The 27,389-nt window shown below is 33.3% G+C and overlaps 2 protein-coding genes across 2 annotated transcripts in view; both read left to right on the top strand.

Moving 5' to 3' along the window:
• Positions 1–27,389, top strand: part of LOC118740064 — an 806,655-nt gene that overhangs the window by 183,003 nt on the left and 596,263 nt on the right. The window lies entirely within an intron of this gene.
• Positions 3,551–27,389, top strand: part of LOC118738827 (Ig-like and fibronectin type-III domain-containing protein 2) — a 138,061-nt gene continuing 114,222 nt past the window's right edge. The window contains exons 1-2 of the mRNA XM_036469830.1: positions 3,551–3,622; positions 22,625–22,648. The gene's annotated coding sequence lies outside the window, so the exon portion shown is untranslated. The remainder of the gene's footprint in view (positions 3,623–22,624; positions 22,649–27,389) is intronic.

The raw sequence follows: 27,389 nt of genomic DNA, 5'->3' as shown, positions 1-27,389 counted from the left end.
AAAGAAAAAAAAATTGTATCCTTGCTACTTCAAAAAGAAAACGTCAAATCAAATAATGTGTCTTTTAGTTTTGTAAATAAATGCTTAGCCGGGATCATCGGCGTTATTGGAAATACTTCTCTGAAAGTGTTTGTGGTACACTACTGGAACTTGGTATGGAGATATATGAAACTGACTCATGGAGAAAAATGGGCTTTACTAAAAGCGAGGGCGTAGGTCATCCCATATACGTATACCAAAATTTTCATACGTTTTATCTCAGGGAGTTTTTATAGTTTAGTACTGGAACCTGGTAGAAATACATCTTATACTTATGGACAATAGTGGCGGCACCTCCCATACGTATTGACACTTTAACAATGTATATGTTGTAAAAGGTTCCATAGTCTCTCCCATACAATAGCGTATTGGAATTTTTTATGGGGATTTAACAAATTTCGGAGTTAATGGAAAAGGGTCATGGCAACTCCGGTATGATCTAAAATTCTCATGATGCATAACTTCGGAAGATTTGAAGGTAATTAAATTATGTATAGTTGGAAATATTAAATTCCGGGCGTGACTCCTCCCAGAAATACACACGCCCACGCTGCCGATTACTGGAACCATTTTAAGCTTAAAGCGATTGGTATCTACATATATACAAAGGGCTTTTTTGTCAAGTTAATGCGCTTGGCCTGTATAAGTGAAAAATGGTATTATTTTTTAGAAAGGAGTTGCCACCTGTTTAACAGTTAAATTCAAACTGTTTAATAATCAATGCCATCATATTAACGAATGGTGCCGTTCAATTTCCCAAAATGGGGTATCAAATTAAAAGCCTTGAAATGCAGGTGTGCAATAAGGTTATATTTTTTTTAAGAGTTGCCACCTGCTAAAAAAATATATTCAAATTATTTAAAAAAATAAATCAATTATTAGGAAATGGGTATCAATCGAAATGGTTTTGAAAATATTTGTTTCTAAACTTAACTATGCGAGGGTTGCCACCTGTTTGAAAAATCCAATTCAGTTTGAATTAAGGGAGTTAGATAAGAGAAATGTGTGCCAATTAAAGAGGGTTTCAGAAGATAGTAGTTTGAAAATATTTTTAAGAGGGTTGACACCTGGTTGAAATGTCGAATTTAGTTAACTTAGACACAAGTTATATGAAATATCAAAACATGGATGTCAAACGAAATATTGTAAAGAAATCTTTAGTTTGAACGCTAAGAATATTTTTAAAGTGTTCGAAGAGGGTTGACACCTGTTTAAAAGGTTAAATTCAAATTATTTAATAAGTTCAATGATTTATTAAAACATGGGTATCAATCCAAGTTTGTTTGAAAAATCTTTATTTCCGGACTATATTTAGCGGGGTTGCCACATGCCTAAAAAATTAAATTACTTAAAAATACTTACGAAGAGGGCTGCCACCCGTTTGAAGGGTCTAATTTAATCAACTAATACACTCGAATCTCTTATAGCTCTAGTACGGGTATAGGATAGTTATAAAATATGTAACAGACCGTTACTTACAACGCCTGTTTTTCGCTATTTTTGGCAAATTTGGCTAGATAAATAAGCGCATTTATACTTGCTGTTATCCGTTTGGAAGTGTGAGTAGGTAAATACATACACATATTTTTTTAGGGACCATGAACATGAGTGTTTGTGTTCCAAATGTTTTTTTTTTTTTTGTTAATGGGTGTTTATTCAATACGAACACTGCTGCTGCAATTGCATATTCGATTGTACTCGTATTTACATACATAAACATACATATTTGAACATACTCCATGGCGCAAAAACACAAATACTCAGACACTCACTGCAGTTTCCCTGTATTTCATGCAGCTCAAGCCCGTTTTTTGTGGCTCCTCCTGTCCGTTCGTTTATTTATATTTTACTATATTTTCATGTGGATTTGCCGCCGACTCTTTATTTACGTTTTTTGTGCTGCAACAACGTTTTCTTGTTGTTTTTATTTTTTCGCTGCAAAAAAAAAGAAAACAAAACAATGTAATATTATATTCGTATTCGCCTTGGAACTGCCGAAATTGCACTGAACTGTAAACTTCAATGTGCCAGTGAATGGCTAACATTCGTTTGCACACATACACAGATACACATCTACTGTGTACTACTCGTAACATTAATAAATATTTGTATTGCTACTAAAATATTCGTATTTATGTTAGCTTCCTCTTTGGGGGGGGGAGGGGATTGCTCTGCAATGCTCCAGCCAGGGTCGAAAGTGTAAATATTGCGGCATATCGTTTGTCCAGTCGCCCCCAATCCTCTGTGTGCTCATTCGTTCTGATTCCTTTGCCCTGGTGCTGGTCCTCCCTGCGCTTTCGCTATCAACGTGCTAGCCACATAAACATTTTTTAAATGCAGTATGCTATAAAACTATAAAAATGTACGTGATACATAACTATAAAATGGAATGAAGATTTCGCCGAAAAAAGAACGACACCAAGTTATTTTTGTGAAATAAAATAAAGAAGTCCCTCTTGTGTTCTACGGCTCGCTGTTTTCAATAAAATCAACACTATTGCCATAAATCGGAAAAGTAAGCACATACATATGTGCAAGTGCGGACTATGAGGCGAGGCAGGCGGGAACTTCTGAGGCAATCTGCTGTTAATACTTTTATTGTTGGAATTTAAGTGTCTATCGAATGTGGCGAACCACTTGGTGTCGGTTTGTAAAGCAATCGAATGAAAGATTTCGAGCTAAATTATGTTTTTTTTTATTTTTAAATTTTTTTATTTATACTTTTGGTTTGGAAAAATGAGTTTTATAGATATTTTAGAATTCCAAGAGGAGTTGAAGTTCGATGGACCATTAGAGGTTGAAAAAGGCATTTCCGAGAAAAAAGTTTTTAACAAAACTTACATACATATTTTCATCCGCCGAATTCGATTCCGTAGTCAAAATATGTATGTCTCATTGAAAAAACTGAACTGCTGATCAGTTTAGTCCACTTCCGGTCGAAACCAGCTTTCCCGACTTGACAGTTCATATTTTTTCGTTTCCCAATAAAAAATATTTTCCTCCATTTTAGAAGCGGTGGTCTAGGTCACTGTATTACTGTATACATATGCATATATACATATACCATGTATGTATAAGATATTCCGAAAATTTCGAAAAGAAACTTATTTTCTGCAACATTTTTGAAAAGGTATAAGCGATATGTAGCTCTAAAGTCAATTTATGGCGCCATCTTGCGGTTGTTTACATACGAAAATGTTATCAAAAAAAAATTATTTGTATCAGAACATTGCCAAGCACAAGTTTGCTAAAAAAACACATCAATAAATATGTATTAAACTTCATATTAACATCGATTAATTAAAGATGTGCAGCTTCTATTAAAGTTTGGTGGGCTCGAAACTTTCTTTAGAGCTAAACTTTTTTTCTAAGAATTTTACGTAGAATCCGAATCTGCTGGAAAGGATGTTGAAAAAAGTCGTTCCATACATATTATCAAATCTTAATTTTTTGCGAATTGTAGCGATTTTCTGTATTTACTTCACTAAAAAAATATTTCTCTTTCATTGCAGGTAAGAAATAAAAGCCCTTGCTAAATGTGAAGAATAAATACATCATTAAAATAATACGAAATATTATTTTTGTAAGTATTTCAAATTTTTATTATTTTATTCAGCCATGTTAAATTTTTCAACACGTATACACACTATATTAGTATAAATAGAAATATTGGTAACAATAATATTAAGTATAACATCGATTCACTAACCAATTTTTCCAAAAAAAAGCTTAAATTTTCAGCTACTGCGATCTATTCAAAGCAGTTTCGATTTACATGTTTGAAAATCGAAAATATATTGTAGAAGAAAACGCTACCTACAAGGCTACGCTGCCCAATTCGAAAGAGGTCAGCCCTGATATCGACAAGTATGATTACGGTGACCATCCGTCCTGTATTATACAGGACAGTCCTCTTTTTTGACTCATTGTCCTGGTAATTTATTTTTATTTTATACGGGACGCCAAATGTTCTGTATTTTTTCCCGTATTCCGTGTTCCGACGCCTTAACAGCTCATTAAAATGGCATCCCTATGAACGAGTTTTAAGTGATGTTGGTATATGATCGTAATTTTCTTTATAAAAAGTTATTATTTTCTAATCTGAATGCCTGTGATTCGAATCGAGGAATACATACAGTGGCCACAACATGAAATTAGGCCTCGATATTTTAGTAAGTTTTGGCTATTTCTCCTTAGTTTATTATTTATTTTATGAAAGTAAAGCTCTTTTCCTAACAAACACGATATAATACCAAATTGCCAACTTTGTGCAAAGACTATAAAAATTAATTCTGCAATGTTTCGACAAAATTTCAAACTTTTTAATTAGAATCTGTAGAAAAAATTTGGTTTGCAGTTTTGTAACTCATTAAAATTGAGTATAATAAAGTGCGAGTGAAAATTGCTGCTCATTTGGTTCTCTTTCAAAAAAAATGGTCTAACATAATTTTGTATGAAAAAAAAAAGCGTAACACCGTCAACAAAAAAAAGGAACAGCGGTGGGCTTTGAAGTTAAGCCTTTCATCAATCACAATTCTTTCGTAAGTATTTGGAAAGCTCGCTGGAAATATAGTCACCGATTTTTATGTTTATTTCATCTCACATTTTACGGCTTGACATAAGTACCGCCTTAGTTGCCAGCGCGAGACCGTAATTTGTTACCCAAGTTCGGACAGCAGTCACAGAGTTATTAGTTTTTTTCTTTTACACCTATACGAGGGTGGCCTGCATTGGATTTGCAAAAGTGGAGCGCTCAGAACCACGCCAAACAATGCTCTGAACGATATTTTAGATTTTCTACCACTGGATTTGGCAGGACATCAGATGGCAGCGTTCGCTGCTCTTCGCTTAAGAGCAGCATCCCAATGGCAACCCAAAGTCCAGGAACAATGTTGTAAATTAAATAAATTTTGCTTCATTCCGAACAGCACAGACCGCTGCGCTTCGATATCGGTTCCGGAAAGCAACTTTGGCACAGGAATCCCTAGCAGGGAGGAGTGGAAAGAAGATTGTAATACTCCACCCGATAATATTGACATCTACATAGATGGCTCGAAACTCGACGGTAAGGTAGGAGGGGGCGTTTTCTCACGAAACCTTTCCCTAAAAATTTCTTTTAGGTTATTAGACTATTGAAGAATATTTCAGCTATCATAGAGGCTGCTGATAATTTCGGAACCGAAATGATTTTTAGTGATTGCCAGGCTGCAATCAAAGCTTTGAACTTTGTCACGTTTTACTCAAAGATTGCGCTGGACTGCCGAATATCTCTACAGGAGATGGCTAAGCAAAACAGAATTCGCATCACTTGGGTTCCTGGCCATAAGGAAATAGAGGGAAACTGCATAGCAGATGAAATTGCAAGGCAAGGCACAACCAAGCAGATTATTCCTGTATGCCTTCTGCCACTTGCAGGCTGCTACTTATTGAATTTGTATACACACAAGCTGAATAAGGATGGAGTCTACGTACGACTTGTCGAATTTCCACTTCCTACTCTTTTCTTTAACTCCCAGCTATTTGCATGCAATTCTCAACAGTTTCATTAAGGTTGTCTTGCAATTTCCACTCAAAATTCACATGCTTAGCCACATATACTTATTTACGTCTCCTTACCGAACTAACACAATGCTCTCTTTTATAACTTTCGTCAAATACCAAAGCCCTTATCGATTGCAATCCAATATTCTATACAACTTTTAAGCCTTCAATCTTAAGTCGCAACCAACCGCAAGTAGCAGCAACTGGTGCTAAGCTGTAGACTAAGTAAGTAAGTAAGCTGCGGCTTAAGAGCTTCCGCGTCTTAGGCTCATACTTCGAATGCCTTGGAAATAAATAAGTATGTATGTCAACGGCAAGGCCTTGGCGCGAGTCGCGAGTTAAGTTATGTGGCAAAGTGGAGGTATTACTAATGTTATTACATATATATTATGCGAGTATTAATACTTATGTACGTATGTATATGTGTATAGATTCTATTTACGAGCAGCTGAATGTACATAGAGTCAAAGTGGTGAAATTGAATGCAAGACTTAACAATGAAATTCATAGTAAATAACTCAGGCGACGGTGAAAACATATTTTTCTGTTGAGCACTGTGAATAACCACCATTCAGTACTGCTGCTTACACGCTGTAATTCTTACTCTTGACTTCTGTTGTTGCTTCATGCACTATTACGCAAAGTAAGATTTTTTCAGTAACAGTTGTAAATCGGATTAAAAAATTGTCATGGCAAGTATACGAATTGAATTGTGTCGAGTTGTGGAATAACTTATTTAAGATGTACATACATAGATATGTTTGTATGAATGCTACGATTGGTGGTGTTGTTGCTAGCTGCCACATAATTTGCTTTATCAGGTCGAAATCGACAAACTTGTTGTTATTCCTTTGAATATTGTAAGTTTTGCGGTTTTCATTGTGCGAGAAATGTTACAAATTGCAACACGCGTATTTTCATTGTATAACAGCAAATTAAGCGATAAACATCTTGACTTTCTGCGCAGCTTTTGTTCAGATGGATGGAAAATGCCAATGCTTCCCGCCAAGGGATTTTTGTAGGTAAAAAAGGTGATATAGTCGTCGCATGAAAATAAAATAATTTTTACACTTTGATGAAATGTGGTTAAGCCTCTCAGGACCATAAGCTTATAAAGAAACCCTGATTCGTATTTAAATTTTGATTAATCGAGTTTCTGATATAAAAATAAACCAAAATTTATGTTAAATAATAGCTTCCTTAAAATGCTCATTAATTTAAACTGAAAACAAATTTTTACAAAAATTTTTTTTTCTAAAATATTTGCAATCAAACTCATAATTTGTCCCTAAAAAATATTTTTTTTCCAAAACAATTTTGTTCTAATTTTTTCACGTCTTTTTTTCAAATTCTTTTCCATAAAGAAATAATTTATACCCCAAAAATTATAAGTTCTAAAATAAAAATATTCTTTCTAATGTATGGTAAATTTTTTATAATGGCAAATATTATTTGTCTAAAAAATAATTTTCTTTTATAAAATTTTTCGTTAAAAATCTTAAAAATTATTATTTACCTTAATGAGTTTTTCCTAAAAATACAAATTTCCTTAAAATTTGTATCCTAAATAACTATTTTAAATTTTTATTACCATTTACAAAACAGTAATTTGTTTACCAATTCGTGTTAACATATTTTCTCTATTTGTGGCTTTTTCACAAAAACTATGCCTTTGCTCAAACCAAAATTTCTTAAAAATTATTTTTCAAACTTTCAAAAAAGAAACCAAAATATTTACGTTAAATTTTTCTATTTCTGATAAAAATATTTTTTCTAAAATTTCATATATAATAAAAATTGGTAAACGATATGAGGCACATTCTAAAAACAGCAGAAATAACAGTAGGAAAATATATTTCTTTTGGTCTTGAAAGCGTTAAATTATGCAGCATTGTCCGGTACGCTTAAACTCTAATGGGCCACTCTGTTTGAAATCCTTTAAAACTTACTTGTGAATTAATGTGAAACAATTTAAAGAGCTATGACAACCCGCCCGCGTTCTTATTGGTTGAGAGTCGTTGTTTCTGTCACATTAAAAGTTGTATAATTTGTAAACTACTCGCGCATCATGCAATCCACAACCACCAACCATTACCAACATAAGTTGACAGTTAAAGAATGGAAAATTGCGTTTGCATTTCCTTAACGACGGCGTCATTGAGCGCGCAGTTAAAAGTGTCGCGGCAGTAAGAGGAAAGCGAATGCTGCCTAGCGATGAAAGCTAAAATGCGAATTTTATTATAACTAAAAGCGCAAATGAAGCGTGGCAGGAATAATGGCATACGAAAGTCGGAGGTTACCCATTCCTAGCAAATGAAGACATTTGAATGTATGCGACTTTTAATGCAGGGGGTGACTGTTGCAAGGCGAAAAGTTTAGTTTTCACTGAAAGAGGAAGTCATGGTTATATGGAAAAGCTTTTCATTTTTCTTATTTAGATACTCACTTGCGTTTGAGTTTGACGGCATGGAGATTGTGTCTTCGGGAGTTAAATTGGCATTCAACGTCCTTTAGCGCGCTTATTGTGGCCTGCTGGCTGGTATGCTTCATTGCTGACAAACTCTCTTTAGCGCTGATGGGCGTTTGTGAGTGGCTGGTAGGCCTGCCAATTTGGCTCAAACCGTGCCACTTTTGTTTAGCCGTATTTTATTTCAAATGACATCTAATTTTTGGAATTTGGCACTTAAAAATCATAATAATATATCACTTTGAAATCCATCGCGAGTAGTCTTTTTTTTCATCAACTAAAATTTTTTAGTTTCTAAAGTTTATAGAAATTGTTTTTTTTTTTATTTTTTTTGTATTGCACTCTTATTTTACAAAGTTGGTTTTTTATTGCTAAATGAGAAGTAAGTAAATAATCTTCTATGTATTAAAAATAATACCACCATATTTGACACTTTTATTTTTCTATTTTGCACTTTTTCAGCCCCAATATGGCACCTTTTAGCTTAGTTGGCAGCCCTAGTGGCTGGTTAGATCGTTTAGTTCGCCGTTGTTTTTCCGTTTAGTTCGTACTTGTATGGCAATAAGTGCAATGAGGGCATCAGAAGACTGAAAAATGTTGACAGTGATGCTTCAATTTGTCAACTGAGTGTCGTTAAAAACTTTGTAGAATAATGTCTGTCATAACGCGGTACGCGATTATTGTTTACCATATTTAAGTATTCGTCCACTTTCAGTATTTAAAAAAAAAATTTATGTTCAGTCAGTTTCAATATTGTAAAGGGGAAGAAAAGTGGAAATTTCAAGTTTGTGATCCCGCGCGAAATTCATTCAAAGTTATTATCCTAGCTGTGAATTAATTTTTTACAACGGGCACACTGGGCATACTTGGACCATGGAATGCATGTGCAAACTTCTTTCTAAGATTACAATTTTTTGAAAAATGTTTGCGATTTAAAAAAAATTTAAATTTTCAAATACTGGTGGAAACCCCTAAATTTTGTTTATAAATTTGTAATTTTTCGTGGATGTCTTTATATTCTACGTAGAACAAGACAAAGTGGTGCCTGATACAAAATTTTAGGTGTTTATATTTTCAGGACAACCTTAATGAACATATATGAAAATTTTTATAAAGCAAAAAAAAAAACTTAGAGCTATCTTCAAAGTGAGTTAATTCTGATGGAAAATCCAGTGATATAGTTAGAAACTTCAGAGCAGTAGGCCTTAGCTGCGAATCAGAGAAAATAAATTTCCCTATTAGAAGTAAAACTTTATTTCTTTGGAAAGTAAACTTTAGCGCAAAAAAACTTTAAAAAGAGTGTAGGACGAAAAATTACATTAACGATGACTCAGTGCCATAATCGGTTTATCTCAAAATTTTATCAGGGAAAACTTAAATTCGTTCGGAAAAACATCATCTTCTCACCTTGTCGGCAGAATCAACCAACACCAACGAGTTATCTAATTTTAAGTTAAAATTTTTAACCTTTGCGTCATTAAAGCAGGGACTGAACATAGCAGCTATTGATGAAAACTGTCATTGAAAAATTCACTATGAAGGAAATGTTCTACAACTAAGTGATATATGGGGCGTTCCATACCAAAATGGACGGGGTTCACACTTCATTTGTTTGATTTGTATACAATTTTAGGGTTGATGGATAAACATAAATGATAAAAAAATTTGAAATTTGAGCTTGATTATTACATTTTTGAAAACTTTATAGCACAAAAGCAAACACAAATCGATTTAATAGTTTTCCAAATATCTCGAGAACTAGGCGAGGAAAAAATTTGAAAATAACACACATACGCACATCAAAATTCTCTATGAAATAAATATTTTTTAAATTATTTTATTGAAAAATTTTTCACATACAAATTTTTTTATAAAAAAAAAATAGTTTTTGAAAATATGCCATCTCAAAAAAATTAAAAAAATCACAATGGTAGCTCTGGGTAATGCGCAGTATTTAAGTATAGTATTACGGGGTACACTCTACAATAATTTGAGTTATGAATTTTTTTTACACCGAATTTAAGTAAAATGAGTGCATTACAAATTTTTTTTTATTATTTATTTTTTAAATTTTTTTTTGGATTTTTTGGAGTATGCAGTTTTGTAGCCCATTTAGTCATCACTAGAAATCAACTGACTTTTATTTTTTGAGCCATACGCATAAAAGTCAACAAAAGTTTACTGCGTCTCCTACAAATGAACAGAACATTTTATCTTAAATGTCTAAATTTTTTTTATAGTGTATTGAAGTTTTCCTAATTTGGTATCAAGTTGAGCTTAATTATTTTGAAAAAATGTTTTCTTTGAGGTCTATAGTAAAATTTAGTGGCGCATATTTTTGTGGAACGTTTTGACCCATTATTTCTCACCCGTGTGGGTCGTTTTGACCTTTGTTTGGGTCGAATCTAGTATTAATTGAAATTTCCCCATTTTATGTTGACATGCTGATCTGAAATTCGGTACACATCTTTTGTTCTGATGACAACAAAATTATGTATATTATGCATTCTTGTAAATCCAAGATGGCCGCCGCCACAAAATGGCGGATTACATTTTTTTCCCAGCTCTCTCAATATGGGTATCAAATGAAAGGGCTTGACTATTGGAATATAAAACACTATGGAATAATTCCAAATCCAAGATGGTGGCCGGTCAGTTTAACCCACTTCCAGTCGAAATCGGAAGTCGGTAATACCACCGAAAGGTAGAGCATCCCCGATTTGGTAGGTCATATTTTTGGGTTTTTAGTTAAAAACATTTCCCTCCATTTAAGAGGGGCCGAACGGGTGGTCTAGGACACCCTGTATATGAATTGCTATTTTAATTGATATGTTATTAACTCTAGTTATTTAGTTTATAACGTTCTAAGTCATCTCTCTAGCACGCTTTCCCATTAAAGGTTTGATATTTCGAAAAAAAAATTGCACTGAGTTTCCAATGCCTCTCTTTTGATTATGCAATTTTGATCCCTGCTACCGCGCAACCTTTTCAAAGACATAGATATATAACTTTTTAAAATTTACTGCTAATGGTGTGGAAACTTTTTGCAACTGCCGCTAAAGCTATCTATTCTCCCCCTCAATTCTCGTTTCTCTTCTGCGCCATTTTAACTGACTTCAGTGACGTCTAGTTGAATAACTAACGCTTTTAGCGATGATTATGGTTTTGTTGGTCGTAGCTGTTTTGTGTGCTGTCCTTCTGGCATAATTTTGTTAGTCGGCGGTTAGTTCGCTCAGCCAAGCTCCCACTTTGCTGTGGCGCTTAACTTCGAATGACGCCGCTGTCTTCTCACTAGTCCCTTGAACGGCTCATTGCCATTGACAGCTACATTGGCTACATTAATTTTGTTCGTTTTGCTGCTAATACTTTGATGTTGCTGTTGCTGTTGTTGCAACCTTGTTGCCACTTTAACTCGTTTTCATTTCGTTTCCTTTTTTGGACTGCCAACATCCACAGCTCAATTTCAGCCGCTAAAACTTCGTTGACGGTCAAACTTTGCTAATGATGTTTTTCGCAAAATTCTGCTATTTGTTTTTGTTTGCATAACTTATTCGTTTGCTATGTTTGTTATATATATATGTAGTTGTTGTTGCCACTGATTTTGACTGCCTACGAGTTTAATGGCTCTTCACTAGCAAGCTTGACTAGCTGTGCTCAACTAAGTCGCCTTAAAATATGTGATAACTTTTTAATGAAGAAAAATTAAAGGGAGTAAACTAATGTAAGGTCGTAAAAGTGAGTGGGGAGATTTGAGTGGAAAAGGAGTTGAGCATTGCGAAGATATATATATATGTATTTAAAGATAAGCGTACAATGGATAGCAAGACAGATTAATGTCATTCAGAGTAACACCGCTCATAGAGTACAGATATTCAAAGTTTGTCCCATTAGGAAGATTCTAACTTTTACGTTATTATTATACTTAACTTACAACTTTCAATCATTTTCCCGCTTCTCCACGTTTGATATGACTTTCTTGAATTTGCCTTGTTACTAAAACAGCGCCTTTAAGTATGCCACATTAGTTACAAGCCATTATTCCTGCCAATAAACTTGTTAAAATCAAATCGGACGTTGAGAGGTTCCCACGGAACACACATTTTTGAGGTGTGTGATCATTCATTTTAAGTAAAGAGCTAAGGCTAGAGGTACTAAACCGAGGATCACACACTGGGTTCAATGCAGTGATTTCCTTAGCATGAGTCTTCCCAGTTTAGATCAGGGTGGCAGAAGGCTATATGGAGTCAAAGCTCAAAGTTAAAGAATTAAACATCCTATCTGCCGGGAAACGTTTGGAGTCAGCTTAATAACGTACATCAAAGAAATCAGGATGGTCAAAAGGGTGTTGGGGTTGGCTTTGCAAGTCCCCGCGAGAGCAGTACATCTACAGCTATTCCTCCGCAAGACCTAAGTGGGAGGAAAAATGGAATCCAGTGAGCACTATGTCTACAAGGTGGCATATACACCTACTGTTCATCCACTTTACGCATGCCTTATTCTACATCGATACTGTACTGAAGTCACGAAAGTGATTATATCTCTATGGAAGATGATCCGCCAGATAGACCTTGGACTCTTCTCAACCCTTTTCCTGTAGTCAGCCAGCGAACTAACAATACAACGCTTGATTAGAATAATAACAGTCAGCCCAGCAGCATCCTATTTTCCCACGTTATAGAAGTAAGCATCGTACTAATTAGCCAAATCATCCAGACCGATTAGTTAAGACTACTTTTTTTCAAACCACTTCATCCGAATCCTCATCCGTTTAGAGCAGGAAGATGGACACAGAATTGTAACAGTTAACTCTACTGAGCTTCAAAGGAATTGCTTGAAAACGATAGCAGAAACTATTGCAACAGATAGCTCAATGCAGCTTAAACCAACACAAGAGGCTATCTTGGGTTAGGTTAGGATTTTTGCTCTAAGTGTACTTGGATTAGTATCACCGATCAGTTTTGATACCACTACGAAGAACTACTGCTAAGATAAAGCAAAAAACACTGTGTGTCTAGAACATAGTTTTGCAGACGGGAGCTATGAGATCCGGAGAGCTTCCCAGAACAAACTAAAAACTCAACGAAAGGGGTTTAGATCTTGTAAAGCTACACGGCTAGAAATAAAGTGTGGAAGATTGTACTTCAAAACTTGAACGCCTACGGTCCATTTTTAGGCAGAAACACTGTGGAAGAGCATAATATAAGACCCATCTATTCAATAGCAAGTACCCCCACTCTCTATATTTTCGGTTAGTTGGACTCGATGGTGCCTTTTCTGGTTAACTCATCCGCAACGCTTTCTATTGAAACATCACTATACCATCATGGTATACATAGACGTCATCTGACTAGTAAATAAACAGATGCAACCGCGGTTTGCATGAAGGTTTTTGCCACAAAGGATAGAGACTATTAGAGCACAGTGTGCATCTCACTTTATTAACTATCTAAACACCCATGGAACATAAGATATGTAAGCACTTCTCGCAAGTTTGGAGGCATACTAGAATAATGCATGCAATTCTTAACCTGCTCATACAAAAATTTAGTTAAACAAATCGTCGTTTAAAGTACGAACCCGCGTATGCGAGGTTGCATAAATAATTTTCTAGAGAGTAAAAACACTCATATTTCAAAATGGTTCTCTTTTTTATAAAGCAATCGCATTTCTGGCTAGTATATTTCAGCACGAATGGATAAGGCTTTAGCCAAGAGCTTGTCTGAGCAAATCCAATTTTTGGCAGCAAATGTCAGTTACGCGGTTTTGCACTTTAAACGACGATTTGGTTACACAAAAATATTTATGGAATAGTTATGCGTCTATTCGAAAAATAGATTCTCAAAAGGCTTTGAAATTTACCACATTACTCACCAATTTCATAAGCATTCTCCAAAGTTGATTGCAAATACGCTTTGGTGTGTTTCTTCTTCTCCTTTCCTATGGTAAAATTTTCATTTTCGCTACGCAGCATTTGCTTCGCCAGCCAATTTAAGAATTTCAAATAAGTGATATGTTACCACTACGCCCCGACGATGATAGTTTTGGCCATTAAATGATTTTACTATTTCATTTTATGAATGCAAATAAAATAGAATACGCTGGGGAATCATAATAGAGGAAGAAGAAGAAGAAGACGAGGAAAATCAAATGAAAACTAGTTATGCTAACAGGAAATGAAGGAAATGAGCAAATTCTTATGCTACTAGCAATGCGTGCTAAAGGAAGTTCGAAGATGTTTGCTGAAGAAGGAGGAGATGTTCAGGGTTGCAAAAGTGGTGAAGAGTTATACTTACATATGTAATGCCCATAATATTTCATTGATTTTTGATATTGCTTGCAAAATTACTAGTATGATTTCTGGCAGTTTTTTTAATTTGCTGGTTTGCGGTTTATTATTGACTGACGCAATTGCAATTGTAAGAAAAAAAGTTGTATGGGGATCCCACGCGCGACTGAAGTGAAAGCTCTTCTTTAACATTTTAAACAGATGGAAACCCTCTTCAAAGATCTAAAAAATATTTCAAATGTTAGTTATAATTTAATAGAGTTAAAAAATTAATTCCGCACCTACTCATCTTTTTTATTTTGATATACGTTTCATGAGTTGAGTTTAGGTGAAGAATCACATTAAGTCAATTAGCCCAGAATCCAGAAAGTTTTTCTAAAAAATCAGATTACAGAGTTGAAATTTTAATGAAAATTTGTTAGATTTTTCTAAGCTTTGTATAAAGTTTGCAAGTTTAGTTTATACGGTTTTGATTAAGGCATGAACAATATTTTTATAAAAAAAAAAATCAAGTTCAAAAACCTTGCAACTATTTAACAAAAATCACCATGTACTCATTTCTGCTCCCCACTGTATATACGTACCTATGTAAATATGTATGTACTCTTATTAGATGTTTTTGTACGCATAAGGATGTAATTCTCTAGCATGTTGCAGGAAATCGCTATCGCTGCTAAGAGTGACGTTAGCAAACAAATAAACAATATGTTACTAATTATAACTCTTAACTCATCTTATTAAAAAAAATGCTTGTATTTTACAAGCAATCCCTCAGGTATTACATTAAAAATTAATTACAAACTTGATAAAGCAAGATGCTAGCTAAACTTCGTAAACATGAAAAGCAACATTTTTCTCAGCAACAAGAAAATATCAAGGTCAAGTGCACTCAAGCGATCTATGTATGTATGTACCTTATATATAATCAAGTTTAATTGCGTGTTGCTGTTGTTGTTGCCGGTGTGGGAAAAGTGTAAGCGTACGTGAGCAGCAAGTGAAAAGAATAAAGCGAACTATAGAGTTTAAATGAGCATGCGAAAACGTAGTAATAAATAAATGGATAATTGGTTGTGCGATGATTTGGAATGACTATTTACATATATATGTACATATATGAGCAGTCATTTACTTTGTTCTATATGTACATATATGTAGCTATGTAATTAACACCCTCAGGATTATAAGCTTCAAAAAAAAACAAATGATTTGAATTGTAAAGTTTGATTCATCGTGAGCAAAGTAAACCAACTCTGATAAAAAAATGTATGTTAAATTTCAACTAAAAGTTAATTTTTTCTCCAATTTTTTCTTATAAAAGATATTGAATCAAATTTATAATTTGTCCCTAAAAAAATTCTTTTTTATTTCAATACAACTTTTTTTTTAATTTTTCCAAGATATTTTCCAATTTTTTTTCCTTAGAGAAATACTTTTTTGCCCAAAAATTATTTATTTTAAAATTAAAATATTTTTTCTTATGCATGACACATTTTTCATAATTTTGGTAGAGATTATTTTTCCTGCGTACATTTTTTCGTAAACAATCTTAAAAATTATATTTTTAATAAAATGATTTTTTCATAAGAAAAATACTTTTTCTCCCAAAGTGTTTAACCTAAATATTAAATATTTTTATTCCCAAAAACGTTTTCTCGAAAGAAAGAATGATTGTGTTGGTTATTGGCCGTTTAGTATAATTTGATAATTTATTTTTGAGCTATAGGCCGACATTAAATGTCGGTCGACCGGACAAAGCTAATAGTTCCTGAACATGCCTTCAGACTGAAGGCAAAATATCGATCAAAACAAAACTAAAAATAAATAAATAAAACAGAAAAACATTTAATGTTTTATTTAAAATACGGCCTATAGCTCAAAAATAAATTATTAAAGAAAGAAGGAAATTTACTTGAATTTTTTTCCCAAAAAATCTCTGTTTATGATGGAAATTTCTTTTTAATTCAGGGAATTTTTTTTTTCTAAATTATGGATTTTTCGCATAAAACTATTCTTGGCTCAAAATAAAATTTCTTGAACTTTTTTTTCTAAGCAATTCAAATTTTTTAACAAATTGTTTTGTGATAATTTTTTCTAATTTTGATAAAAATATTTTTATTCTAAAATTCCATAATAAAAATAAGTAACTAAATATGACGCACATTGTAAAAACATAAAAAAATAGTAGAATTCTTATATGTGGTTTTTTGGGAAATATGTTCTCTTGGTCTTGAAAGTGTTAAATTAACCATTAAAAGCTGGGTTGGGAAATATAGCCATTTGGTTGCTTGACGCCAACCTTTGGCTGCCATATAATAATAGCATTTAAATTGTCACCTGCTGGAATTTAAAAGTGGAATAAATACGCAGAAGGGCATGCTGTCACATTTTCAATTCTTTGTTTACATATTTACATAAACACTTAAGTACTTAATAAGACACGTGTATAAATATCTACTAGATTTGTGTCAGTGTAAGCTGGCATCAGATGTTTCTCCATGTCTATGTTGTTATTTAGTTTGGCTGGCTTACGTACAGACATAAATATTTAGCAAACCAGTTCTAATCACGTTCTGCAACATTCGGAAGCCAGGTGATAGATTACGCAAATAGCGCATTAAAGAAGCGAGCAAAAGGCGAATGATGCTAAGATGAATAAATGTGAATTAAAGTAGTAAGAAAATTGTCATAATTTGATAGCAAGATAGACAATTTTTCTAATCAAATTTTTTTTATAAAAATATACATACATAGGTTATTCTCTAACATAAACCGTATTAATACAAATTTCAAACTTTGCGCAATATTAATAAAAAATCAACAACCTATCTTAAATGTATCGAATGTTTTTTTAGATTTCTTAGAAATAAAGTGCCGCTTTGAAGTAGCTAGAACTTCCTGTTGACTTTTGGCAATTTTTTTTTTGCTGGCGGTGTTGCGAATTTTCTTCTATACAAATTAGGTATGTTCGGCAATCTTTTCATATGGAAGAAAATGAGCACATCTTCATTAAAGATCTTTGTTCGTCTTCTTAGAGCGCCTTGGCCATGTCTGTGCCATTGATTGATTCAGATGTCGATTCTAAAGTTTATATTCAGATTCGACGTCCGCAGGCTTTTTTGATAAAAACATTCTTGATTTGTATGGTTTTCGATAAAGATTAGCGATTTTGGCAGCGTTTAATAAAGCACGCCTGTGGTTTCTGTTCTATGTGCTAATAAAATACTTAAAATTGCACCGCGGAGCAGCCCTTTTAGGACCTCCACCCTCTGATGCCTAAACGCTAAACCCTAAGCGGATTTCGTTCCACACCATCACAGCTTTGTGGGTAAAAATCTACACTTTTTGCTGATAAATTTTATCTATACAATGACCTCGAAAACATATTTTTTGTCTTCAGAAGGTAATATTTAGCGGAAATTTTTTTCATAGAATATTTCAATCCCTTAAATTCTTCAATAATAAAACTTTTTGACCCTCAGTTTGTTGGATGTTCATATAAATTCGTTATAAATGGCAGCTAGAGGGTTAAGAGATTTTAGCAGAAATAAGCAGAAATTTTTACTGGGCTTCACTAAAGATGAAAAACTGTTTCATTTAAACGTTAGTGCGGTTCTATAAGTCTTCAGGTAAATTTTGTTAAGAGTCAATAAAGCCGTATGTAAAAGAGAATGAAGAAATAACATATAAGGGTCATTCCATACAAAATTTACACCTCAATATTTTTTTGGGTGAAATATATTTTTTACATTCTTTATCGAAAATAAATTTTTTATTTCATCATGATATTCGTAAATCTTGAATAGAATGCCCGAAATTTTGAACTCATAAAGATGTATCTTTTTTAAATTTTTTGCCGTTGATAAACTATTTGTCGGAGGAAATCCGTTAAGTACTCAAAATGTGCGCAATTACCTCGGCTTTCCCTTAGAGTGTGAGATAGATTTAAAAAAATATATTTTTTTCTTTTTTTTATGCAAATGCAAAAAAAAATCAAAAATCAAGGGTGCATAATTAAAAAAAATAAAAATAATGATAAAAAAATGAAAAAAATGCTATTTTTTAATGCAAAAAATTATTTATGTATAGCTATCTTACACTCTAATTGAAAGCCGAAGTTATTACGCATATTTTGATTACTAAACTGATTTTCTCTGACAAAAAGTTTATATACTGCAAAAAATTTAAAAAAAGTAAAAAAAAGGACGGCTTTTTCGAGATTTTCGAATATCAGGATGAAATAAAAATAGGCGTATTCTTTTTTTTCGATAAATAATATAAAAAAATAATTTTATATGGAGTGTATAAGTAGAATTCGTATCTTTAGCGATCTTTAAAAAAAAATTAGCTAGCAATTTATTGTAAAAAAAAAATATAACCATTTGATCCTTCCCATCATGTGCCTTTTTACCCTTATTTTAAGAAGCTAAGTAAAAGCGTTAGTTAGGGAGTTAAGTTTTTTTAACCGAGTGGCTGCGGCTCACGAAAAAACTAAAGGTAAATACAATGTCTAATTTTTAGTCATCGGATATTTATGTATTTTTTTGTAACTCCCAGTAAAATTATGCGCTTAACATTTGTGTATAAAATTTAAATCCTCTAACTGCCTTTTTGAGTGAGCTTCTGCAAAAAAGGAAAATGCCCATAATTGGAGCAGTGAAAGGGGTTAATTTGAGGAAAATACTTCGATTTATTTGTTATTTCTTAATTTATGGCCGCCTGCAATTATAATAAACTTGTCCCAAATTTTATCGGTGGGGGTGATTTCAACTTCGGTGACCACTAGTAAAATTTCCTGGTTAACATTTTTGTCGAACATTTTAACCCTTCGTCTGCCATTATTAATGAACTCACATGAAAATTCCTAAAAGTAAAGGTAAAAAAGATCCATTATTATTACGAAAAAGTTACTCGCTTAATTTTCTATAGGCGTCTGAAGACAAGAATTATCTTCGAAATAAATTTTTTAATAAAATCACTTGGTAATAGAATTTACGGCCAAAAAGTGTAAACCTACTAAAGAAAAACTTTGATGAGGTGGAGCAAATTTTTTTTTTTATATTTGATTGCCACGCATGCAGAAGGTGTTTGCTTTTATTTATAAAATTTCTGATACCACTTAGCCTCTATACATATGGATTTTCCAAGATATGAGCAAAGTTAGACCATAATCACGATTTTTACAAATATTTCGACTCAGCGCCTCTCAGCGGGTTTATTTTTTTATTTCCTTTTTTGTATGTAAGCTCCGAATATAGGGTAAATCGGACCATGGCCAGCGCTAAGAAATTCGGCCAACAAAGCAACTCAGAGGCGTACAAACTTCTTTGAACTAGGCGATATCCATGGCACAATCTTAGTAAGTTGCTCGAAGATTGAAATATATTTATGATCAACAAAACTACCAGGAATCCACTCGCTTTTTTTTTGCAACTAAAGCACTTTAAATCCAATAAAAAATCAACAAAGTTCAACCAGAACAATCAATCGAGATTTGAAATTGCAATAAATAAATATATAATATACCAACAATAGATGTTGTGTGTGGCCACACGCATGCCTTGAAAACCGTTTGACTGGTGCTGAATACTAAACTTGAATTGTTGGCAATAAAAGTGGCAAGCAACACCAACAATAGCTATAAAAAAGCTTGTAAAAATAACAATAATAACAGCGAAGAAATACAAGTAGCAACTAGAATGCCTGTCAAGTAGAGACGCCAAGGCAACTCAGCAATAATAGCAAAATCCACCAACTTCGCTGGCTATGTGTCCTATTGAAAAAAGCTGGGGCTACAAAGCGTAAATAGGTGAGCAATCATCTTCGAATGGTCGTCAAAGCCATCAGCAAATCAGTTGCTGGCTTAGCAGGAAGTCTTTGCTTTGAAATAAAAAGGTAAATAAGAAACAGCTGAGTAGAGGAAGAAGCCATGAAAATGAGGTAAAGAAAAAAGAAATTTATAAAGCGGAGGAGAGTTGGAGAGAAGTGTGTGTGTGAAGAACGCTATGAATTGAGTTGTTCAGTTGCGAAGGTCAGCTAGCACCATTTGATGTTATCTACTCGTTTAAGTAAAATATTTTGCTGTGTGTCTTAGGTGTTTGCTCTTGTGGACTTTTTGGGGCAAATAAATCTCCATCCAGTTGTGGTGTGGCTTGTTACTTTTCATTGTTTTGGTTTTCTATTTTTTATTTCTCTTTTTCTGTGATTTTTTCATAGGGCTTCCTCTTGCTTTTGCGTGACGCCCTTAAATCATAATCAAAGCAATAAACGGCGACTGAAAGGGTTTTAGGAAACGATAATATAGAAACGATAAGCAAGAAGGAGTTCAAAATAAAAATAGAAAAGCCACAAAGAACTATGCAGTGTTTGAATGTGAATATGAATATTAATATGAGTTTAAAAATGAATGCGAGTATGAATATGAATATGAGTGTGAATAGGAATTGGAGTAGGGATATGAGTTAGAATATGAATATGAACATGATTACGAGTATGAATATGAGTATACGAGAATATGAATATGAACAAGCATATGAATACAAATATGAATATTAATATTAGTATGAGTTTGAATATTAATATGTATATATATGAATATGAATGTAAGTAAGAATAAACATCCATATTAGTATGAGTATGAGCATGGACATATGTATGAGTATAAGTATGAGTATATGAGTATAAGTATGAGCATAAGTATGAATACGAATATAAACAGGATAAGCAATAGACAATGTCATCGAAAGTTGCTGCTCCCGAGGTTGATTGCCGAAAACCACTAGAAGATGAAGACACATATCGATAAATTAATATATTTTTCGATATACGTAGTAGCAAACATTTGAAAATAATATTGAGGTATTAAGCCAATATCGATAAATATGTACACCGATAAAGATTTCGAAGATTTGATTGGCTAAAGCGATTTTTCGCCCTGGTGCCAAGCAACTAGCACATTGTAGCAAATTTTCAAAGCACAAACCAATTGTCGGTTCGATGAATTTTAAAAAAATATACCTTGCGATAACAACCACAAAGCCTAGTAGGACTGCGTTTTTAAGGATTTCATGCTATAGCGCCCTACGGCTGCCCAATACGAACGGCATGAAATGTAGAGATCTTCGGGGTCACTTGGAGTTTCACTATTCATGGATGATAGTCCAAAACAACGTTACGGTGTGGTGGGTGCCTGCTCATGGAGTGTTTGAAGGCAATGAAAGGGCCTGACAGGACACTGCAAGTTAAGGTACCATTTAAATAAAATTGGGCTTTCTGTAGAGATGGACTGCAGGTTTTGTGGGCTGGTAGCAGACCTTGCGGAACGATTGTCTTCTCCATCCAAAATTTGGAATATGGCGCCTTCCAAAGTGCTTATCTTCTTAAATAGCTTAAGGTTGGGGTAATTATAACTAGGGTTTAGCACAATAGATCTTCTTAGGTCGCAGCGCTAGTATTCCCGACTTTTTGTTTTTTTAGCTTTTGAATGATAAATTTCGATAATTCAGATTTAGATTTTTTTGAAAGAGGTGCATAGTATATCATGCAGAGCCACACTTCGCGGGTGCACCCGCTGTCTAGTTCTCGTGTATGTCCCTATGCCCTGGAACCCATATTCGGGTAATTTGAAATTGAAAGGAAATTGAGGCTAAATCTCACTCAGTTTCCTCCACACGCTGCGATCTTAGCGAGGTTATCAACGAGAGCGCTTGAATTGCTGTTCGGTTGTCTATGAAAATTTTGAGCTGCGTTCTCGCGGGTTCGTGATGTTGTATGCATCTTATCGTATCTTACACTACCGACGTTTGCACCTGAAAAAGAATTGTTGGTCAGAGAAATGAAAGAATACTTAGCTTCAGATTGAGTTGGTCAGTAAAAATACCTGCACTACCCAGCATTCTATCTTTGATTTCTCTGTGGAGACAGCCATGCCCTCCAAGCACAGAGTCTTTCTCCGAGTGCAGTCATTGTGGCGTTGCAATTTTGTGCGGTCTCCGAAAATAACATATATTAATTCAACATTTTTTAAATCTTGTTTACGGGAAACCCGTCTGAGTGTTAAAAAATAAGGCTAAATAAAAAACGCATCAATGTCATGTATTTCATGGCCATCTGATTGTGGAGCCCTTGAGCTCTGACACAATGTAGTGCTGCTATATCTTTATCAGCAAAAGGGCTTAAAACAAATATTATTTAAGATATCAGTTATTCAATGATTAGTAATGTAATAAAAATAAATGCAACTCTTAATTCTGCAACAAATTATTTATTTAATGCCTTTTTCTTTTCCTTTGCAGACCTCACACAAAACTGTACGAAAGGTGAGTTAATTTTTTATTAATCAAAATAAGATTTGCTGTTAAAATGTCCAAATAGTTAAATTTCCACCAAATGCGATTTTAAACTCATTTCATAGAAACATTTATCTATCTCTCGCAAAAATTTATGTCAAAGCATTAAAATCACTTTTATGTCATGAATTTTGTTCCTGTGCGCATTGGTGCATTGTGCTGAGCAAAATATGAGGCGACATTAAAGTAATGAAGCATAAAATAGTTAAATTTTATGGCGATATTTAACAGCGAACACAAAAGCGGAAACAGATGGCCAGTAGAAGAATATTGTGAGGGGGAGAGACTGAGTTTTTATGCAGTGAGAAGGAAAGGTTTTTTGACACTGCACTGCACTGGAACGCACTAAAGCTAGGACAAAGCAAGCGCAAGAAAGTGTTAAGTGAACTATGCTGTGATAACTACTAATTTGGACATGCGCAACGAGCTACAAATGCATAAGTTTAAAAACACCTATCATTTTTTAATATTGAAGAGAAACATAAAATAAACCCAAATAATAGCTGAAAGTATTTTATTTATTGAAATAATAATTAATTTTTTAGCCAGAAACAAAGACACTATTCACCATAAATATTTTCCATCAAAACCATTAAATAAATAGAAATTTAATCCGAACTGCTTGGTCATGCAAATTTAATGACTATAGGTAATTGAAATCATAATCGGTGTCTGCTCATTCAGCCAACAGTGGTAGTACAAGTTGCAATAATGACACAATGATATTGAAAAATATTAAAAACATTTCTACAGTGTGCTAAATATTTTGTTGTCATAATTTGTGTAAATGTACATTAGGGTGCCCCTTAAAACGCGTAGTTAAATATTACGATACGACGCACCTATGTTTTCTTCTCGGCGATTTTAGACTCGTAGTTTCAAGATTTTTCCTCATGGTATTTTATAATTTTGTCGGTGTAATATCTAACAGGGCGATTCTGGCTAAAATTGTAAAAAAAATTTCCCAAGAAAAAAAAGCCAGATAGTAAGATAGTTCGAAAAACATTTGTTATTCTAGCACAAAGGTCTTAGAAAAAGCGTTATCATTCAGCACACAACATGTCGCTGCGTGGAAGGTCAGCAGATTTTTCAATTAGTCCTTGAAAAGACAGTAAAGAGCTTCCAAGATAGTTGGCCAGAATTGACAATTGTCTTACGAGAGACTTTTGTCTTTCGAAAGACTGTGGTGAGTTGACAGCCAGTTACCAGAAGTGTCCCGTTAGAGTAGTAATTTTTTTTTTCTGTCTTTCCATAAGAAAGTTAGTGAGGTTCATCCAAACTCGATGATGGCACAGGTGAAGATGAAGCTAATGCTGTAGAAGATTTGCTTGATAAATGGCGCATCACACATAGAGTTGAGACAATGTATAAGGATTTAACATGTTCCAATACAACTATGTGAGTAGGCTATGTATAGAGTCGTCGCACGCATTGGACATTTTCCACCTCAATCAAAAGATAAAAATTACCAGTGTGCCATGCAAGTAAATAACAACAGTAAGAGATTTCGAGGAATAAGGGACACCCTAATGCACTTATGTGTTTAAGCAGGTGTCATGTGTCCAATAACAACAACAAATTTATAATAAATCTGAAAATTTTTATATGAATTATGGACAATAGTGGCTGTACATATATTTATGACAAGTGCGAATTTCTTTCATCATGTTGTAGTTGTTGTTACTATAATATTTTTCTGTTTGCGACTCATTACGCTTAATTGGAGGGCATAAGTACACGTATAGGTTCAATTGTTTACATAAATGTAACTGGTTTGGTTTATTTTTGCTTTTCGAAAAACCAAGTGTGATATCGAATTACACATAGTAATCGATTTTTTTTTTGTTTAAAGAGTGAATATTTTATATTGAGTTTTAGCAAATATGTGTTCTTAGAAATTAATTAATCATTTCCGATGATGAAAACGTTGAAAAAATTTAAACTTTAATAGAAAAAAAGCAAAAATCTGTGTACATTTTTTTTTGATTTGCGTTAAAGCCTGTTCTGTTACAAAAAAATCAAGCTACTAATGAATAAAAATGATGTATGTACATATGTATAAATAAAAAATAAGGGAGTATTCAAATGTAAATGTGCAAGGATTTTTTTTTATAAAATATATGTAAGCAGGAGAGCATGTTACTCATACGCCATGGACACTAAGCGGGATCAGGCCGCATTGCAGGATTCTTTCACGTGGTCTATTGTATATAAACAGAGCACACGAACCCGATTTATCAGACAAAACATCAATTTATTGAAAATATTTAAAATCGGACTAAAATTACGGCCACTACTTACATATGTATAAGCGTAAATTTCAGATAGGCGAAAACTTCGATATTTTGAGTTTTAAGGACGCTAAATTACCCAAAGTTGATACTCAAAACAATCTCTTAAAAAAAAATACGATAATTATGGATTTTTGGAAAATGGGCGCTGTATTGCCCACTTAGGACCATATAAGTTTATCTCATTGTCGAGATAATCTGAAATTAGAAAGGTGAGAAACTTAGACTTCTTTACTTGTTTGTATATTTCTTTAAACATTTATTAAATTTCATATGCTGTGCGGCAAATTTTGTAGCAAAACCACTAAATCACTAAAATTAATTGAATGCTCGTCTGTACTAATTAAGCAAATTGAAATCTGTGTTTCAATTTGCATTTTTCTGCACATTAAAAAAGCTGATCAGTCATTAGTGATTTTTAAATAATTTTCACAGTCACAGTTTTTGCAGCATTTAAGTAAAAAAATTGCAGGTATTAGTTTATTGGATTTTCGTTTTTTTCCGAACGAAACGTTGGCTGTTCATACAGAAACTAAAAAAGCACACAAAAAAGTAGCAATAAACATTCGAATTCAGCTGGCTGCTGTCAAATTAAAGCAAATCGCGTGAAGAGTTTAATTGAACCGAGAAAAAAAACAAATATGTAAATCTATGAATCAGCATATAAACCAAAAGCTATGTATATGCAAATTTGAAAAAAAAAAATTCAAGAATTTTAATCTGTGCAAATTGCTGAGCACAAAAATTATAATAGTAAACAATGCAATTACCACACATTCGGGCGCGCTTGAAAATTGACTAACAAAAAAGTGCTTAAATCAACAAAATACTATGTACATTAAACAGTCATGCAAACAACGCTGGCAGTACCCAGCGGGAAATGTATCTAACTATAACTTTACTTGAAGTTGATTAGAAAGGAACTAAAGGTCACTATTATATGTATATTTTCTCTGAGGAAAGCTAACTATATTTCTATGGCGGCTACTTTTGAACATAAAATATCAATAAGAAAAACAAAATATATTTTTTTTTTACTTTCTTATTTATTTAATTTATTTTATTACATTTCATATTTGTTAACATATTCTGCCGTACTTAGGTGGTCTCATATACGAACTTCGTCAGACATAACTTCAAAATGATAATATAAAATTTCGATCTTCCTTTTATTTGCCCTCAATTCGAAAAAGTACTTGTGAAGTGCTGAAAGAAAGTGTATTCAAAGTTAAATTATTATGACGATATTTAAATAGAAATTTTTTTAAAGAAAACATTCTCCCGATTACGTCTGAATTACGCCTGCATCACTTTTCGACTAGTTTCAAGTTAGCTTTTTATAGAAATCCCGCAAAAAAGCTAACTGCAAGTTGGTTACTTTTTATTAATTGATAATTTTTTTTTCTACAGGGTAGCGTGTGGATGTTTGCATGGGTAGCGTGTGGATGTTTGCATGTGTATGCGTAGGTGCAGAAAAAACTGAATATAAATTCAATAACAATCAAACGATAACCAATAATTTAACCGATCATTAGTTTCGCGTTTGGAAATGTCATAAAATGTTAAATTTGAAGAGGGATTTGTTTATTGTCAACAAAAATTAATTTTAAAGAGCAGTTATTGGGCAGTGTGTAGCTTAAAAAAGTTAAAACAAATATTGAGAATAACTATAATGAAAAAATGAAAAAAATTTTGCCAACTTTTTGCTTCATTTACGATTTCAAGTCAACAGATAAACGCAAATATAAAACTAAGCCGGGGGTAAGTACATAAAAGCTTTCGAATGTGGCTTTAAGCCAACAAATTGTATACCAATCAGGCCCGTCTTTCGTAATTTTTTATAAAATCTAAATCTGAATCTTATGAAAACTGTGTACGAAAGGTTGGAAAATTCGTTTAAGTCCAATCAATATTTTGAGCTTTTTAATTTGATTTTCTAGAAACATTCTGAGTATGCAGTTTAACTTTTTTAACTAGCTTAGACATACCATTGCTTTTTGGCAATTTTTTGTGGAAGGTTTTGGTAATTTTCTCCGCACAAAAAAAATTGTCGAAAGTGCGTGAACAAAAAATTGCAAAAACTGTGATTGAAAAGTTTCAAATTTTGAAGAAAAACATTTGCTTAGTTGCGCTGAATTTTCATAAATTTTTTTAAAATTTTGATTAACGTGGCTTTTTCTAGATAGTAAGCTATATTTTCATAAAAATAAAAAACAATTTTTAAACAAAGAACAAGTAAGAAAGTCTAAGTTCGGGCGGAGCCGAACATTAAATACCCGGCGCAAGTATTAAATATATGCTTTTTTTCACCTTTCCAAAAGCTACCGCTAGATGGTAAGCCGGGGTGTATCAATTTTGAGTAAATTAGCGTCCTTCGAAATTGAAGGACGCTAATTTACTCAAAATTGATACACCCCGGC

Source organism: Rhagoletis pomonella, unplaced genomic scaffold (genome assembly GCF_013731165.1).
Source record: "Rhagoletis pomonella isolate Grant_MI unplaced genomic scaffold, Rhpom_1.0 Rhpom_scaffold_00005, whole genome shotgun sequence".
In the NCBI taxonomy this organism is placed as follows: domain Eukaryota; kingdom Metazoa; phylum Arthropoda; class Insecta; order Diptera; family Tephritidae; genus Rhagoletis; species Rhagoletis pomonella.
The sequence above is the reverse complement of the archived record's forward strand: the minus strand, read 5'-3'. Positions and strand labels throughout refer to the sequence as shown.